This window comes from Sus scrofa, chromosome 4 (assembly GCF_054392235.1).
Source record: "Sus scrofa isolate SSC_HxYL_T2T_F1_AM1 chromosome 4, Sscrofa_HxYL_maternal_Yorkshire_Landrace_v2.0, whole genome shotgun sequence".
Classification (NCBI taxonomy): Eukaryota; Metazoa; Chordata; class Mammalia; order Artiodactyla; family Suidae; genus Sus; species Sus scrofa.
Window position 1 is genome coordinate 76681894 of NC_139386.1, and position 10876 is coordinate 76692769.

Here is a 10876-nt window from a genome sequence, read left to right on the forward strand (position 1 = left end):
AGATTTATTGCTTTGCCATCCTCCCTCCACCTTAGCCATAAATCTCCACTAATGCCTTAACATCTGTGTCCCCCCCTTAGGAGAAATTAGGAGATGGTTTTATAGTTTGGGAAGTGGAAAATAGGGCTGTAGATAAGGATCAGGGGAGAGGCAAGTTTGCATTGTTTCTCAAAGATGATGTTTAGTAGCCTCAGGACTGGTCCCGGGGGTCCTCCTTCTTCATCAAGTAGTTCTTCCATTTGTTGGGGGTTTCAGTTCTGCAGAAAGGCTCAAAGATACTGTTAGGTAAATTCCCCTGAGGAGGGACCAGAACCTGCCTTGTCTCTTGACTGTTCCTCCCAGGTCTCTGCATCCCCTCTCCTCTCTGATTAGCAACTGCCCTCTGGAACTCAGGGAAGGTCATGGAGGCTGAAGTTTAGGCCCTAAAACAAAGAAATGGGGGACACAGAAAGGCTTCTGTTCCCAGGAGCCCACAGGACCCTGCTCAGTTACAGAAATAGTTTTGGGGGGGGGTTGGTTGTTTTTTTTCACTAAATACAGATTCATAGTGAGGAATCATAATGGGTAAAACCAAGGCTAAAAATGCAAGTGTTCCCTAGCCTGTCAGCAGATACTGCTTTTAGTTATTTTTTTAATGGCTTATTGACATACTATTGATAGTGATTTTTAGATAGACACTGCAATTAATTCTTGTAATCAATATGCATTTTTTTTTTAAATCAAGGTGAAATCCAGCTGAATTCAAGAAGTTGTTGAGGAGAGCCTTCCCGGTGTCATCTGAAGCCCAGTCTGTGCTGAGCTTCTGCAGGACACTTTCAGTTCCTTCCGGAACAAGTCAGGCCAGAGAATAAATGGAAAAACACCTGCCTTGGCTCACTAACAGTGGACTGGGAGATAAAAGGTCCCTCCTGGGGAAGCGTCAGTCACTTTACAGTGTCAGCAAGAAACCAAGTCAATGTGCAAAGGAGCTATAAATAATTCCCAGGGCCTCCCACAAATTGTTGGAGAATGTTCAGAAAAATCAAGCTGCTCCTGATCACTCTGAATTCCTTTCCCAGGTGTAGACAAAGGTTCAATGTCCCTTAGCCCTGGCCCTTCTGGGCTCTCTGTTGGGGACACTGCCCTCTTCTCTTTCTGTTGATCATGTGACAAAGTCCCAGAGCACTGTCACACCTCCCTTTCCCCTCGTGGCAATCGATTAAAAGCAGGAAGACTTGACTTTCTCTGTGCCTTGACTTACAGTGTTTTGCATTCTCAGCAAGCTTTTAATTCCTGATAAATGACTGAGTGCCTGGAAAGGAGCCGTCCCACCGGAAAGACTAGAGAGCTTGGGAGGCTGAGGAAATAAGTGCTTTTCCTCGATTCAAATCCAGTTTGGTTAATGGAGAGAGACTAAAAAGCCATTCACCAACAGAGAAGGAGCAGATCTCCCCGATGCAGCAGTCTTTGCAAAGTCACTCCTCTGGAATTGCTGTGAACTGAGTGAGGTGTTCCCCAACACCTGCCCTCCCCCCACACACACCCAACTCATAGGGAGAAGCCACCACCTGCTAATATGGCTGGATTTGAAGATAGAACCCTTGAAAGTAACTAAGGTTAAAGGAGGTTTGAAGAGTAAGCTCTGATCTAATAGGATTAGTGTCCTTACAAAAAGAGAACAAGACACCAGCAGCTCACTCTCTGGCTCTCCCCTCCCCCACCTCTCTGCAGGCACATGGAAGGAAAGCCTGTGAGCACATAGCAAGAAGGTGGCTGTTTACAAGCCAGGGCCAGAGACCTCGTCAGAAACCAAATCAGCTTGTACCTTGACCTCGGACTTCCAGCCTCCAGAATCCTGAGACATGAATGTCTGTTGTGTGACTTCTTTATTTTTTTTTTAATTTTTATTTATTTATTTATTTTGCTATTTCCTGGGCCGCTCCCACAGCATATGGAGGTTCCCAGGCTAGGGGTCTAATTGGAGCTGTAGCCACTGGCCTACATCAGAGCCATAGCAATGCAGGATCCGAGCCTCATCTGCAACCTACACCACAGCTCATGGCAACGCCAGATCCTTAACCCACTGAGTAAGGCCAGGGATCGAACCCGCAACCTCATGGTTCCTAGTCAGATTCGTTAACCACTGAGCCACGACGGGAACTCCAATGACTTCTTTATTTTATAACTGAAAGTTTGTATCTTTTTCCCACCATCCCTGATAACTCCCTTTTTTAAACTGAGGTTGAATTTGCACACAGTGAAACGCCAGATCTTAAGTGTACTGTCCCATCAGTCCTAACGGATTCGCATGGAAGCGCAGAACACTGTCGTTGCCCTAGACAGTCTGCCTGCCCCTCACCACCAGTTCTTGTTCCCCAGAATTAACCACTATTTGGGTTTCCATCACCGTAACATAGTTTGCCTGGCTTAGAATCGTATATAAGTAGAATCATATGTGTAGGTTTTGGCCGGTAGGGAGGTCAGGCTTCTTTCACTAGGAAAATGTTTGTGAGATGCCTCTATCTTACACATGGCATTAGTTTGTTCCTTTTGCATTGCTGAGTAATATTTCACTGTAAGATGCACCATGGTTATCCATTCCATTGACGGGCATGCGGGATGCTTCCAGTTTGGGGGCTATTTATACATGAAGCTGCTATCAACATCCTTGCACATGTTGTCCTCATTGCTCTTGGATAAATACTTAAGTCATAGGGTAGGTATAAATTTAACTTTAAAGACATTGCCAAATAGGATATACCACTTCACGCTCCTGCTGGCAGTGTCTGAGCAGTCAGACTGCCCCACCTTATTTCTTTTCAATTCTTTCTTTTTAGGGCTGCTCCTGCAGCATGTAGAGGTTTCCCAGGCTAGGGGTCTAATCAGAGCTGCAGCTGCTGGCCTACACCACAGCCACAGCAACACCAGATCTGAGCTGCGTCTTCGACCTACACCACAGCTCATGGCAACCCCAGGCCTCCAACCCACTGATCGAGGCTGGGGATTGAACCTGCATCCTCAAGGATACTAGTCGGGTTCGTAACCTGCTGAACTACGACAGGAACTCCCTGCCCACCTTATTTTTCATTTTACTGGGTATGCAGTAGTCTTTCATTGTAATTTTCACTTGCATTTCCTGAAAGATATTGTGTGCTTTTTTGCATGTTTTCTGCCATTTCATTAGCCTGTTTTTGTGAAGTGCTGAAGTCTTTTGTCCATTTTTTATTTGGTTGTCTTTTTTATTATTAAGTCGAAGAAGTTCTTGATATATTAGATACAAGTCATTTGTCATCGGCATGTGTGGTGAATTCTCTTTCCCAGTCTGTAAATTGCCTATCAATTTTCTGGATGGTATTTTTTTAATACACAGGAGTTTTTAATTTTGATAGTCTAATTTATTAATGCTTATTCTTTTATGGTCTGTGATTTTTATGTCCGTTCTAGGAAATATATCCCCACCTCATGGTTGTAAACCTATCTCTTTGTTTTATTCTAGTAGCTTTATCATGTTTGCTTTTTCACCTAGGTCTGCAATCCATCTTCAGTTGATTTTTGTGTGTGGTATGAGATGAATAAGTTTCTTTATTTTTCCAAACACAGTTGTTCCAGCCCTGTCAGTTGGATAGATTTTCCTTGAATGCCTATGTGTGGACTTGGCATTACTTTGATATGTTTACATAAAAAAGAGCTCCCTGGAGTTCCTGTTGTGACTCAGTGACTGACTAGTATCCATGAGGATGCGGTTTCGATCCCTGGCCTCACTCAGTGGTTTAAGGATCTGGTGTTGCCACTGAAGCAGAATAATGAATGATGATTTAGGTAGTTAGTGTAGGAACATGGGCTTCGAAGTATTCTTTGATATAGTTGTTGATTAATATTTTGATGTATTCTTTGATATAGTTGTTGATTAATGCCTATGATTTGGGAGTTCCAGAAAATAACCTTCTCACAGGCCTTGTTTTCTGTAGAAAATGCATCTGCTTTACATCTAGGTGGACATGAATCTCTAACTCACTCATTGACTGATGGGGAAGGAATGAGAGGAACAGCTACTCCCAGTCTAGGGGAAGGAAAAACAAAGTAGGCGTAAAACGTATGGGGCAGACTCATCTCTAAGACCCCTGTTGGATAAGGCCTGATACAGGGGAGGGGACAAGCCCAAGGGGAAAAAGGAATGATGTCTAGACCCCACGTTGGTACCCCCGACCTTAAGAAAGAAAAACCTCCATAGAATAATAAGAAGGGGGCCCTTCCTCCCCTTCGCAGGATCTGTGCTGGGAGCTGTTTGCTTTCCTGTAATCAAGACTTTTGCTTGCTTGCTGCCTGTGTGTGTTCTTGAAGTTCATTCTTTGGCTCCCAGAACTGGAACCCAGATTCCGGTAACATCTTTCCAGTGTCACCACAAGCCGCAGCATAGGTCGAAGATGCAGTGCAAATCCGGTGTTGCTGTGGCTGTGGTGTAGGCTGGCAGCTGCAGCTCGGATTCGACTCCTAGCCTGGATGTGGTACTAAAAAAAAAAAATTTTCAAAAAAGAACCCCTTCCTAACATGAGTTGGGGATGGGGAGGAGGGCGGGAAGGGAAGGAAGGGTACAGAGAAATCGATGCTCACAGGGACAAGGTCTGTGCTGAGTCTGCAGTGGATCCAGAGGAGCCTGGGCTGCCCTTCCCTGAACAAGGAAACCAGTGGTCAGCGTCCCAGGACCCTTCAAGCTGGGTAGGTGGTGGGCACAAACCAAGCTCTCTGATGATGAGAGAAAGAAAAAACATAAGAGAAATTCAGTCAAAAGAGCTGTGGGAGTTCTCGTCTTGGCTCAGTGGTTAACAAACCCAACTAGTATCCATGAGGACGCAGGTTTGATCCCTGGCCTTTCTCAGTGGATTAAAGATCTGGCATTGCCATGACCTGTGGTGTGGGTCACAGATTCGGCTCAGATCCCTCATTGTTGTGGCTGTGGTGTAGGCCGGCAGCTGTAGCTCCAATTTGACCCCTAGCCTGGGAACCTCCATATGCCACGGGTGCAGCCCTGAAAAGACAAAAGACCAAAAAAAAAAAAAAAAAAAAAAAAGCTCTGGGCATTTGCAAATACAGAGGCCTAATTTGTTGTTTCCCTCCCTCATCCAAAGAGAACTGTCCAGGGTTCTTCCTGAAGCTCTGCTGTGAGGACCCTCTTGATCCAAAACACAGTCGTGTCCTTTCATTTCTAGAAAACTGCCTGGAAACAAGGGCACTGAGCAGATGTATTTAGAGTTTTACTGCTGCCCTGGAGCAGAATTCGGGAGTCAGTAGCCTGACCAGTGTTCACTTTCCTATCCCCCCTCAAAAATTCTAAAGTCATTTTGATCATAGGAAAGCTGACATTTTAAGAAGAGTTTTGTTTTTTGTGTGTGTGTGTGTGTGTGTGTGTGTGTCTTTTTGCCTTTTCTAGGGCCGCTCCCACGGCGTGTGGAGATTCCCAGGCTAGGGGTCTAATCGGAGCTGTAGCCACTGACCTCACCAGAGCCATAGCAACGCGGGATTCGAGCCATGTCTGCGACCTACACCACAGCTCATGGCAACGCCGGATCCCTAACCCACTGAGGAAGGCCAGGGATGGAACCTGCAACCTCATGGTTCCTAGTTGGATTCGTTAACCACTGAGCCACAACAGGAACTCCCAAGAAGAGTATTTCTTTTAATCCATGGCAGATACATCTCTTTGAAGCTTAGGTGGAAAAGTCTTCCTCCCAGTTATCACTGTCAAAGTCACGGTGGAGGGGCCTTGTTGAGGATGTGGAAATGGGCAGAAAAGGGATTTGCTAGGCATTTACTCTGCTCGGTGCCCTGTGCGAAGATCTTCGAAGGCAGTATCTTCCTGGAATGATCACACTTCCATCTGGGAAAGGTTTTATCCTTGTTTATCTTCTAGATAAAGAAGCAGAGGCTCAGGAAGATTCAGCCACTTGCTTGTGGCCACAGAGCTGATTAATTCTGAATTTGAGCTGAGGGCTGTTGAGCTTCAATGCTGGTCCCTAACAACGATGTGACTCCTGGGTTTGGGTATATGTGTTTTGGTTTTTTGCCAGATTAAAAAGTGTTAAAACAAAACTATCCCCCAAAATGTCATAGTACCCTCAGATGCTTCAGAAGCTACAGTGTTTATGACCAGAAGGATAACATGGTTGTTTCGGATTTTTGAGTTGGAATGTTTGGCAGGAAAAAGATACTTTCTTCATTGAATGCGTGACCAAGCTAGTGCCCTGTGGGGCTTCCAGGCACGCAAGCATTCACACGAGCCTTGCTGTGACCTCCATTTCTTGTTTTGGGGGACTAAGCTTCAGCCTCCATGACCTTCCCTGAGTTTCTAAGGACAGCTGCTAATCAGGGAAGAGGGGGGATGTGAGGGTAGGGGGGAGCAGTGCAGCCTTGGGGCAGCATCCTGGTCCCTCCTCAAGGAGTATACATAAAAATATCTGTGAGCCTTTCTACAGAACTAAAACCCCCAACAAATGGAAGAACTACTTTATGAAGCATTCTTCATTCCTGGAAGAAGGAGGACCACCAGAACCAGTCCTGGGGCCACTAAACACCAGCTTTGAGAAACAATGCACGCTTGCCTCTATGCTGATCCTTCTGTAGGTCCCCGATCCTTGTTCCACTCCCCAAACTGTAAAACCACCTCCTAACCGCTTCCAAGGAGGGCAGAGTCTTTAAGGCATCTGCGTGCCATGGCCCCCTTTGCCTGGCAAAGCAATACAGCTGTCTTTTTCTCCTCCACCCAGAACTCTGTCTCTGCATTTCAACTCCGCACCAGCAGACAGAGGCCGAATGTCGGCAACAAATATGACTGTGTTGTTGAATAGAGCCTCTTTTCATTCCAGGTTCATTCGGAACAGACAGAAATCAATTTTTTTCTTACCAAGAAAAATAAAATGACATGCTCCACCAAGAAAAAAAAAAAATGTCAGGTTCCATGTTAATGTTGTGAATAATGACACATGGCCAAAGGGGAAGAAAGACCAGACAATAGACACGAAGCAACAAAAGCAGGGACGCTGCTGAGCCTCTCGTCATTGCTGTCTAGTATGTTCTTTTTAGCTTTCTTTTATTTGTGGCGAAGAAAAAAATAATCCTACCTGGTTTATAGATTTTTTTTCCCCCAGCTCCCTGGATATTCACTCTTAAAAATCTAAGGATTTAGCTGAAAATGGCTTATACAGCATCTTGAAAGGACTAGGGTTTTTTGCACATCTCAACTCCATCTAACCACAGTGGTGCAATTCTACCTGGACGCGCCCCCAGGCGCCAGGTTCTGGAGGCTGTTGGGTGGCAGAAGTTCCTCCTTCCCCTCGTACCCTGGAGACAACTGCAAACCCAGAATGAGGACGAGAAAGGACCCACGGTGTTGCAGGGACCACTGCGTGCAGACATGAGGCAGGGGTCCACCGGCAGCCCCACCACCCTGAGGCCACCGCCCTCCTCCCTGAGAGACTTGGGCCCCAAGTGTGGGCTGCCTTGATAGGGATGGAGTGGGATAGTTACTCGGGTAGTTGCAGAGGCCCCAATAAGGGATCATAGAAAGGGAAACCTAGAGCACTTTGGGAGAGCACTAAGTTAATAATTGCTCGAGAGGCCCATCGGAGCAAAGCAGGCTTGCTCGACCAGCCCAGGGGAGGCTCCAAATATGCCTCAGGTCATTGGGTGGGGGATGGGGGTGAGGCCTGCTTTCAGATTCAGCCCGAGGGCAGGAGTTTGAGGACCTCCCTTCTGCTGATTTGAACTCAGAGAACGAGGAAGAGGTGGTTGTTTCCTACCCCCAGCCCCCTTGGAGGATAAAACTTGCAGCCTGCCTCATCCTCAGGGTAGAGCCTCCTGCCTGCCCACTTGGATCTATCACAAGCAAGTGTCCTATCTTAATAAATCTATTTCTTGCCTATCACTGTGTCTCTCGCTGAATTTCTTCTGTGCCGAGGCACAAAGAACCTGAGCCTCAGTAGTCCAGACACCAGGTGAGCGATTCCAATTTAAAAGCTGTGGGTTCAAGTCCCAGTCTGGGTTCTGGCTAGGGGTTCAAGCCATGAGTGCTGTCAGTTTCAGCATCCTGGTTGCAGTCTCTCCGAGGGTCTCCCACAGAAGAACAAACCCAGCCTTCCCATGTCTTTTTTTTCTCATTACCACAGGGCTTTATTTTTCTGTCTCCCTTGCCAGCTGCGAAAAACAAACTACAGCAGCACTTTCGATGGCACACTTTCTGAGGCTGGAGCCGTCCCCACCTGCAGCCACCATCTGGGAGAGCCCTTCTCTAACCCAACGCACAGATGGTTCCAGCCGGCCCAGGAAGGCAGCCGTTTGGCACAGCCAGAGACTGCTCTCCACAAACAGTGCGATTTCAGATTTCAATTGCGGCCCTTTGATTAGGCATCAAAGGTCCATTTGTGAGCGTTTGAAATGGCATTTCTAAAAGGCAAATCTGCCCATTTCAAGTGCTTCGGAGAGGCGCTGTGAGGACTGAATGCCCTGGCCGATTCTGAAAATGTGCTTGCACCGCGCCTGGAGAAAACACTCCTGTGGGTATAGCACTTTCTCTGCTCTGAGAGTCACCTTCTTCAGATACCTACAGATCATCCTAGCCCCACACCAGCTAAGATGAGGAGGAGGACACGGAAAAGGGAAGACAGTGGGGGACAATCTGTGAAATTTACCTACGGCCCCCGCCCCCAGCAGGTCCACGGGGCAGAGGGAGGGGTGGGCTATGGGCCTCCGAAAGCTCGTGATCGAAGCCCTTCAACTCTAATAAACCTGGACCTTAAGAATTTCAGATCTGAAAATCTGTAAGGAAAAGGGCTTGCATCCCAGTGGGTCACCCTACAGGGGGGAAAATGCAAGAACTGTAAGCTATTCCTTAGGAAATATTTGTGAACTCCTGGTCCTCTGTGGGGGAGGGGGGAGGCTGGGATTGGTCACGTGTCAGGTCCCCTCCAGCAGGAATCGCTGTCCTCTTTGAGGCCAAATCTCTTGCTTTAGGAAGCCTTCCTTCCCGGTTCTAGAAAAAGCAATAGAACCGACTGCTGTAAAAAGCTCTGCCTCTTTCTAGCTGTGGGTTTGTCAAGGAGTAACTTAACACCACTAGGCCTCAGTTTTCTCATCGGCAAAATGCCAAGACTATCTACTTCATAGGATTATTGTGAGAATTAACAGGCAATGTAACAAAGAATAGAGCCCAGGTTCCAGAGCCAGTAAATGGTCCATAAATAGTTTCATCATTTTGGCCCCTTACCATTTTCTGGTTTATTACAATAGCCTCTGAACAGCGCCCGGTATGAGCACCCTCCTTCCTCATTCACCCAACACTACACCAACCCTGCAGAAGCCTCCTCTTCTCTCTCCTCGACATTGACTTTTTGTTACGTGCACAGTACCTACAAGATTTTGTGTTCCGCTAAGCCCGGCAGCTGGTACCTTAAGTTGGGATCTTTTTTTCTTTTCTTTTTTCTTTTTTCTTATTGCAAGAGATGGAATCTAATTTGCTCCAACATGGTCTGGAAATGCCTTGATTCTCACCACCGAGGAGAAGTTGCGTCCTGGCTTATCCATGGCCCCGTCATGTCCCCCACTCGCTCCGGCTTGTTTCTCACTCTGCCTTCCCTTCTGGGTCAGCCTCCGCCCCTGCTGCGGATTGCTGTCACTTGTGGCCAGGAAAGATGGCTTTTAGAAGTCCCAGAATCTCATCCTCCCAGACCGCTGACCTCCATAAAAAGAGGATGCATCCCCCTTGGTGTCCACTCGCCAGCTCCAAGGCCCAGACCCAACTGGCCTACAGCAGTTCCATCTCTGTAGGACTGAGGCAGAGGCAGAACTCTGTGGTCGGGGTGACCCTCGGTGAAAGGAGGGTAGTTATGACATCCCAAAGGGTCGTGCTGCCTAATCAAGCACAGCACCTGCTCCTGCTAGCCAGGGATCCCAGCACCAGCCACCCACAGCCTCACTGCTCAAGCATCAGAGGAAGCCCAGCAGGAGAGTCCGGGGCAGGGCGGGCTCCCAGCCTGACCCTCCCTGAGGGGCGGGGTAGATTCCAATCCAGGCTCCCCCAGAACCCTAGCACCACTGGGTCCCAGCGTGGGACAAGGCAGGTCTCCCCAGCATCTGGCCTCTGGAGACCAAGCTAAGAAAAGTGTGGAAAGGAAGAGCAAAGCCACCTAGGGCCACCTGAACGCCTGGTGGACCACAAGAAGTACTAAGCACCATGACCTTGACTCTCTGTGCGGCTCAGTGATTAATCTTGCTGGACCAGAAAGGAGGTGCTCTTGTGCTTCAGGAGGAGTGAAACTGGACCGTGGTAGCTAAGCCAGGTCTTTCAAGAGTTGCCATCACACTGCCAGAGCACTTCCAGCCTCACAGTCATCTGCTCCCAGGAGCCGCACACCCACTCACCCACAGACACACGCAGACACCCCCCCCCCCCGCCCCCGGCACTGTGGTGAGGAGGTTACAGGGATGTGTCTGTAGAGAGAACAAATGGGTTGTTTGGTCTTTACTAGGTGCCTTTTATCTGTCGATCACAGGAACATTTTCAAAACAGTTAACCAACATGTCTGTAAGAAAAGAATTGTCATTGACCTTCCTCAAATGAGAAAACGGAAACAAAAAGCTAAAGGTGACTTTCCCAAGGCTCTTCAGAAGTGGGATTTCAGCAGCGTGAGGCACAGATTCTGAACAGGCCTCCCCTCTCCCCTCTCTCGCTGCCAGGAGCCCGGCTTCCTTAGCAGCCAGAAGATGAAATCCACACGGTTAAGCTGATAAGACTGGTCAGTGTCACACAATGCTGGATTCCTTCAGAGGAGGAGACTTTTAAATACATTTAAAAATAACGTTTTAGCTTAATCTCAAGGTCAGAAAAAATCATAGAGCTCATGTAATC

At 47.6% G+C, this 10876-nt stretch overlaps 1 long non-coding RNA gene across 1 annotated transcript in view; it reads left to right on the forward strand.

Annotated features, from left to right (window-relative positions):
• Positions 1-3676, forward strand: part of LOC106510074 (uncharacterized) — a 188340-nt gene extending 184664 nt beyond the window's left edge. The window contains exon 5 of the long non-coding RNA XR_002343297.2: positions 725-3676. This is a non-coding gene — a long non-coding RNA (uncharacterized LOC106510074). The remainder of the gene's footprint in view (positions 1-724) is intronic.
• The last annotated feature ends 7200 nt before the right edge of the window (positions 3677-10876 follow it).